An 8,411-nucleotide genomic window follows, 5' to 3' on the forward strand; every position below is an offset into this window, starting at 1 on the left:
CCAATCAGAATGCAAAGGCTAAAAAATTAACATTAAATGCTTTTCTAATGTTTTCCTTATGAGCAATTTGTTTAATTGCTGTAGGAATCAAATGTGCATGAGCTTAAATTGCAAGTCAGTGAGTTCGTAGCAGAAGGCAAGGCAATGCAAGGAGCTTAATGAGTTTTGGATGCTAAATTTGTAATATTTAAACTTCTGCTAAGATATGTCTAATATGTCTACTTTTGATGTTTTTATGTACAACACTGTAATTTGACAGCCTTTTTTATCTCTACATTGTCTTTCAGGAGATAAGATAGAAAACGAATGATTAACTATCCTGTATAAATTTAGTAGAGAAAATTTACCTTTCAACTTCTCAATTTTGTTTTTCCATATATGTAAAACTTTCAAGCCATTTTAGAAGCAGAGTATACCAGAAGCCACTAACTTCTTCATCCTTTTAGTTTTCTTAAGTGCAAACGTTCATGAGTCCACTGTTGCTTGTAGTGGTCTTTGTCTAAGGGTTAGAATTGGGTATAGAGTATGTACTGGGGCATGTTGACTTTGTGCTATAACTTCACCTTTGGAAGCTGAAGAACTTCCTAGAAGCCAAGTCCTCCTTTCCGTCCAAGCTGCTAGTGTGAGGAACTGTCAAATCTCAGGGGAAATGATGATCTTCAGGAATAAAGAGATTTGAACAGGAAGGAATCAGTTTTCTGATTTAGGGACTTCCTGTTAATCATGATACATCATACTGTGGAAGAGGAGATTGCCCAGGTGATTTGCCATCACCAAAAAAAGAAACATCATTTAGCAGCTTCCTGCTGCTATATCATTCCCTCTCTTTAACATACTTATGTAACTTATCTGTCCTCAAAGTTACAACAGTCTGTATTTGGATTGCCTGGAAAGCATCAGTTTCAATAATACTGCAGCAGGGGTGTCAAGATTTTCAAATCCAAAAAATCAGTTGCAAGTTCTCCAGGGCATGAAACTTTCTTGTACAATGCGGAGCCAAATGTATGCAGTTAACAAGATACTGTAGTTCTGGCCTTTTGAGACAGTATGAGCATGCTGCTGTGTAATAACATTGAGCTGTATACATCTAGTGATGATATTGCTCTGACCAATTGCAGGTGAACTTACATGTTGAGTCCTTACATTTATCTACTGATGTGTGAGTGGGAAAGAAAACATGAGGCAGCTACTGTCTGCATCTCTGGGAAACACCAACAATTTGGTACATGTTAAAGCCTATTTTTGGGGTCATGCTCAATTTCATAAAGCCTTGAGAGCCTTGATATTTCTAGCTAAGATGTACATTGGTAGTGATCACACTCTGATGCCCTGGGTTTTCCATTCAGGCTCTTGCTGCCCTAAAGCTTTTGAACTTCTCTGCAGGAATCATAGTTTGTGCTGTGTATAACTTATCTATTGTCTTTATTGCGTAGGCATAACTTCATATATTAAGTCTCTGCCTGCCAATAGCATGAAGCCACAGGCTTGACGGGCCAGTTCTAGCTTATTAGAAGTGGAAGGGTGAGAAACAGCTTTACCATGCCCACTGAGCTGATTATGGGGGGTGGGGGGGCATCCACGGCACCTTTAAAGAAAGCAGTGATTCAGCTCTGCTCTTGAATAAGGTGATTTCTAAATCTGTAAGAGATTTTGAGCTGAGTCCCAATCTAACACAGTATTTTCTTTAAGTTTTATATTACTTCCTTTAGTGTTACCTATTGGCTAAGCCTCACTGATATCTATAGCTACCCTGCAGGCCCTCAAACTTGCTGTGCTGTCTGTATGCAATGCAATATAAAGAAGATGCAGGCTGGCAGTTGGGCAGCTCTGGTTCTGCTTTGACTTGTATATGTTTGGAATTTGAGCTTGATTCTGTATATCTAAATCACCTGAACGGCTACATTTCAGGCTTAAATTACAGGAAAGGACACTTTGGTTAGAGCTGGGGAAAAAAATGCTAAGCATAACTAAGTACTGGAGTGTCTAAAGAAGTTGGGATATCTTTCTTGCTGGATGCCTTCTGAAACAGGCTGATCAAACATCTGTCAGGAATGATACACTTAATGTTGATTTTGCTGTTAAGAAGCAGATTAACAAGATGACCTGAAGATCCCTTCTCTTTGATGATATGAGGGATCGTAGGAGAACTGACTCAAATTCAGTCTGCTGCTTCTGATGTTGCCCAAAGTCAGAATGGTTTGTGACTACCTACAAGCTGACATGGCTTGGTTTGTAGCCAGATCTCTTTTCACACCCTTCATGAATAACCAGCCTGTCACTGCTATCCCATCAAAAATCCCTTCAGAATCAGTCTATAGAAACAACTTGTGCGAAGGCGTAAGAATGTGCGGTTTGGGGTAAAAGCATGTGGTCATAAGGAGAGTTCAAGTTGACTTTAGGTTCTGCCAGAACGCGGTGCAGATAGAATCATAGAATAATAGAATGGTTTGGGTTGGAAGGGACCTTTAAAGGTCATCTGGTCCAACCCCCCTGCAGTGAGCAGGGTCATCTTCAACCAGATCAGGTTGCTCAGAGCCCTGTCCAACCTGACCTTGAATGTTTCCAGGGATGGGGCATCTACCACGTCTCTGGGCAACCTGTTCCAGTGTTTCACCACCCTCATCGTAAAAAAAATTTCTTCCTCAAATCTAGTCTGAACCTACCCTCTTTTAGTTTAAAACCATTACCCCTTGTCCTATCGCAACAGGCCCTGCTAAGAAGTTAGTCCCCATCTTTCTTATAAGCCCCCTTTAAGTATTGAAAGGCTGCAGTAAGGTCTCCCCAGAGCCTTCTCTTCTCCAGAGAGGGAGGGCTGAACAACCGCAGCTCTCTCAGCCTTTCCTCATAGGAGAGATGTTTCATCCCTCTGATCATTTCTGTGACTCTCCTCTGGACCCACTCCAACAAGTCCATGTCTTTCCTGTGCTGAGCACTCCAGAGCTGAACACTACTCCAGGTGGTGTCTCAGCAGAGCAGAGGGACAGAATCACCTCCCTTGACCTGCTGGCCGTGCTTCTTTTGATGCAGCCCAGGATACGGTTTGCTTTCTGGACTGCAAGTGCACATTGCCAGCTCATGTCCAGTTTTTCATCCGCCAGTACCCCCAAGTCCTTGGGCAAAAGCACACTTTAGATCTTGGAGCTGCTGTATTTGTGTGACAGCCTTGATGCCCTTGGGCGTGGCATGCTTGGGCAGCTCTCTGGGCAGCTCCTAGTGCGTGGCAGACTTCACCTCTCAGGAACTGATGGTCAAGCATTCCTTGTGATGTGCCAGATGACATGCTTTTCCAGTGATACATTCAGTAATGTCACTGACAAAGACGTTCATGATGCCCATGGCCTTGGTTAGGATACCAGTCTCACGATGGATCTGCTTCAGCATCTTGTACTGATGGACGCAGTAACTCTCCTTTCTGCTATTCTTACGTTGCTTGTAGCCCTTCTCTCAGGTTTTGGTGACAGCATTCTTGGAGTTCTTGTTGGGAGCAGGAGCTGGCTTGGTAGGCTCAGGCATTTTGGCAACACCTTTTGTCACCAATAAGCAACATGAAGGTGGGCAAAGGCGGAGGCAGTGTTAGCTGCAAATGACTTGAGTCCACTAGTGGCATGTACCTGGGCTCTTGAAATAACTACCTTCTTTTCAGCCTGAAGGGCTGATAACTGTCATGATTGTGTGAAACTGTGAGCAGCAAACTGAGAGTTTGCTGAAGCAATTGTATCTCAATGAGCTTTGGCTGACTTTAGCTGTTTTTATTATGTTAATATCCTATGTTGCAATTAGAGGTAGGAAACCCAAATGCAAATGTTGGGTCTTGCTGAAAACCAGATATTGCCTTTCAATTGCCTCCTGAGGAAAAAAAAAGATACCAGAAAAGTATCAGACTCTGCCAGTATTAGCTTGTATTCTAAAATGCTGAAGTGTTATCTACCCATAGCTAGAAGCCTTCAAAGCTTTGCACAGTTGCTTATGTCTTTAGGTTGTGTTTTCAGTTAGGTGGATTATAGTAGCAAAATGGATAAACTGACTAAAGGAACATTTAAGGAAAGATGGTTCTCTACACCGCTTTTACCTGTTATTTGACTTCTGGTGAGAGGTTTTGTACTCAGATGAGTTGACAAGTATCATTCCCTTTACCCTGGGGTTCAGTGCCTGAAAGCTTCAGTTGCGGTAGGTCTGCTGTCCCCTACCCTCTATGCTACGAGTAGCAGAAAATGTTAAAATTACTTGATTGGTAAACCTAAGGACTGTTTTTCATATAGGTCCCCTATTGTTTTTGTTACTAAATTGGCAGCTTAGCAAATTGGCTGAACACCACTGTGTTAATTATTGAGAAGCCTAAATTCCTTTGTGGATTTAGTCGTGGTAATTGGAATAGAAACTCAATACAGAATGCGGAGGTGTAAAGCTGGCCTGGCCATAATCTGGTGGTTTAAGAAAGAGCAGAATGGCATTAGGCCTTGTGTGCTCTGTAACATAAATCTTTGTGAAGTGAAAGGAGGGAACTGGGACTTGGGTTTCTTCTGTGAATTTGTTTTGCTTTGCATGGACCAGCTAGCTTGAGACTGAGAGCGGCAGCTGTGCACAGGAGCATGAATGGTCTCAGAGCCTAGTGATGGCAATTCTCCCTTGAGAAGGGGGCACAGTCTTATCCATGGCCAACTGTTGGAAGGTGTTAATATTTCAGAGTATATTGTTCGGGTGTTAATATTTCAGAGTAACTGGGGGAGAGGCAGTCACTCAAATTCCTTCCTCCTAGGTAAATTCTCTTTATTAAGCTAAAGAGAGAGAGCAAGGCTCTTGCTCTGTGAGCCACATGAAGTCTGTACTCTATGAAAGATGGGCCAGTGTCCTCAAAAGACCAGACAGTAGCTTGATGCTTAGTATTCTGTGTCAGCGAGGTAGGAGAGGTGACTAAATCCTTCTGGAAATTTAATCCAAGTTTTCAGTATCTGTGGCAGATGTTTTAATGACCATCAGTACAGTGTTTTTTAAAAAACTAAAATGTGGTGGGGTAACATCTTCCATGTTTTTTTACGAAGAGTGAAAATAACCTGAGAACATCTTATGGATGTTTGTGCCTCAGACACAAGGTTGATAGAACACAAGTTTGTACATGACAGTTGTCACCAAAGTGGTTTCATCAAGGTGAGACACCGCTTGCTTGGTCCAGCAGGAGAATTTTAGGTAACTGGGAACTTTACTGTTAAAAGATATATAGACGCTTAGGAATTTGGGTATATGTAAAATGGGTATTTTAAAGATTGTCACTTTGGATTTGGGCTCAAAAATCCTTTTGAGCAGCTAGTTCAACAAACTTAGTCATTTGAGTTGGCAAGTCACAGTGAGCATAGCCGGTTTAGAGTCCTAGCTTGTTTATGTGTCTGAGGTTTAGGCCTTTAGGGAAACCCTGCTCCCTAACACCCCCAGCACCCTCCCAAAAAAAACCCCACAATCTTGTCCAGTAGTTGAACACATTCTAGCAGAAAATGAGTCTGAAAGACAAATAACCTTGTACAAGGTTCTTGTAACAATGGACTAGCAGTGTGTATCAAGAGTGCGATAAACAATAAGCTTCTGTTCTCCATTTCCTGAAAAGGCCTTTTCATATTTATTTCCCCATACGTTTTTAACTGTTTACTCTTGGAACAGAGAAAGCTAGTTTTACTAGAAAAATAGTGCTTTTAGTAGGCGTATCATTCTCTTGGTCCAGTTTCATAGTGATAGCTGCAGTGACTGTAGTCGCTTTTCACATCATTAGGACAGCAGTTATATGGTTTGCCAGTTATACGAAATTGACATAAGTATTGGAATTGGTTACAATAGATGACCAAGAGGCTCTAAATATTTAGATAACATGCTTTTAATAGTTGGGGTTTTTTAAATGCATGGGATTTCACTTCAGGCTTGAGTCTCATGTTTTAATGTATTTATTTGGTGCTCAGTTAAAGGTATTGTAATTTTTAAAGGATTCTGTATTATATAATGCTGTTATTAAACATAACCATTTCAATGACTGACAAAACATTGTTTTTGAGTCCTTAGATATCAAACTAAATCTGCAGCAATAAAATTCAATCCAGTTTTGCCAAAGGTGACTGGCAGAAAATCTGGTACTAGCTGTCTTTCCAGCTTCTATTTAGAAAACAGATTAATTTTCCAGAGATGTATTAACTTGATAAGCATCTTACGTTGTTTTTGTTTTAGTATATTAGATCTCAAAGAAGCATAAAGAAGGTAACAAATTTGTAGATGCTGACTCTGTATCAAAACCTGCTACATCTTCAGAAACATCTAACCATAAAGACAGTCAGTGATACTTTGTAGCTTTTGTAAAAGTTCTCAGATATATCAAGATTCCTGAAAAGCAAATTTTAAGTTGTATGGTAAACTCAACTTATTGTGGTGGCAGAGCTGCTTACTTACAAAACGTCTTTCACTAAAATCTGGCTAGGGGTTTCAGTCATCATTTTTTTTTCTATCGCCAGACAAAATTTTATTATAATCGGGGGGGGTGGGGGGTGGGTGGCAAACTTAACAAATTCCAAAGTAAAAAATGAGAACTGAATATAGCTAAAGACAGATGGTGTCTTTTAAAGAGAACGCAGATCTGCTGTTCTAGAGAACAACAGCAGAGGCAACTCTTCATCGAACATCTGCCATTTTGCACAAACATCAGTTGGTGTTAATGAAGTGAGAGCATGATTCTTTGTACTTGATGTCTTGATCCATGTCTTTGAAGTGTGTGAGTTATCAGTAAAACACTTCTGTAACAAATTCAGAAGGCTTCTTGGATGCTCTGGTGGATCAGAGACTGCTTGATAACTCTTGGCTGGCTCTTGAGTGCTTTCTGAGGAACACAAGTCAAAAAGACCCACAATTCCAAGCTTCCTCTTTTTGGTCTTCCTTCCCAGTTTCCAAGTTTTTCTAACAAGTTATATAGGGATGAAACACTCTTATACCAAATCTGGAGAGAAAAGTTTAATAACTTTATTACCTAATGATATTAGTGAGGTTGGCCATCTACCATTAATTGTTTGAAAGAAATGATGGAAAAAACCTCTTTAGGTGGGGTGGAGCACTCTGCTTTTTTTAATGTGGAGAGCTATTTTGGGATATACTGAGATACTGGAGAACAGAATTGCTTATGCGGGAAACCAATGTGCTAACAGAGCAATAAAAAAAAAAAGTAGAATTCCATTGTGTGGACTTCAACAAACTTCACTCTCCTTTGAAAGTTTTGTTAAAGAGGAGCGTTCTCTAGCCAGAGCTTCAGTATGGGGATTATGAAGCCACAAAACAGTGATAAATGCTGCGTATGTCACTTCAGTACTGTTCACACAGGTTGCAATTCATTGTCCCTGAGGGGTGTAGATAATTTCCCACTTCTTGAAATGTCTTGACTAAAGATTCTATTGCCATGTGTGCTGGGACAGATATGTATGTAAGAAGACGACTGCTTTGTAGCCACTCTGGGAGAATTTTTAAAGTATTTTAACATAATCACCATGTGTAGTTCATTGAGGTAACGTATTTTCTTTAGGGTTAGGAAAAATTGTCAGATGTAACTATCACAGTAACTTGGCTGCTTACATGTTCTTTCCTGCAGTGTTGAATCCTATGTTCTAAAAGCTTGAGCCAATTTATTATTCAATAGATGATCCACCTTTTTCAATGTATAGCTCTAATGAAACTGTAGTAGAGATTGAAATTCAGGATTTGTTGTTTATGTGGGTTTTTTAATGTTGAAGGTTTTTCTGGAGTTCTTTTTCATATGACGGTCTAGAAAAATTCCAAAGTACCTTTTTATACATATCCAACTAAAGAAAACTTCATGTGTATTTGTAGTCATTGTTATATGTGCTGTCATTCTAATATGACAATTCTTAAGCTACTGCCACTACGTGAGGCTGAGGCATGCATGATGACATAGGGCATCAAGATGTATTTAGAAGTAACCTGGCTAGAATGCCAAGTGCATTTAACGATAGGGGGGAGGGCAAGAACTGTTAAGATAGAAGAAAGCTGTCTGCGGTACTTTCCTACCTAAAAATTTCTTGCCTCTTAATCGTCAGTAAAGTCTTGATTATTGTACTTCATGGAAGTTTATCGTGACTTTTGATAAGTGCATAGATTTGCCCTAGTGAGAATTTAAGAAGCTTTTATGGTTAGTGAGGCCCTAGAAATTTTGGAGTAGGACTGTCATGGTTTAGGCCCAGCTGACTCGCTCACTCACTCCTCCTCGGTGGGGTGGAGGAGAGAATCAGAAGAGTGAAAGTGAGAAAACTCGTGGGTTGAGATAAAGACAGTTTAATAGGGAAAGCAAGCGCTGTGCACGCAAGCAAAGCAAAACAAGGAATTCATTCACCACTTCCCATCGGCAGGCAGGTGTTCGGCCATCTCCAGGAAAGCAG

At 40.4% G+C, this 8,411-nt stretch overlaps 1 pseudogene; it reads right to left on the reverse strand.

Annotated features, from left to right (window-relative positions):
- Window positions 1–3,128: 3,128 nt before the first annotated feature.
- LOC127015440 (histone H2B 1/2/3/4/6-like) lies at window positions 3,129–3,513 on the reverse strand (annotated as a pseudogene).
- Between the last annotated feature and the right edge of the window lie 4,898 nt (window positions 3,514–8,411).

The sequence above is a fragment of the Gymnogyps californianus genome, chromosome 4 (genome assembly GCF_018139145.2).
Source record: "Gymnogyps californianus isolate 813 chromosome 4, ASM1813914v2, whole genome shotgun sequence".
NCBI lineage: Eukaryota > Metazoa > Chordata > Aves > Accipitriformes > Cathartidae > Gymnogyps > Gymnogyps californianus.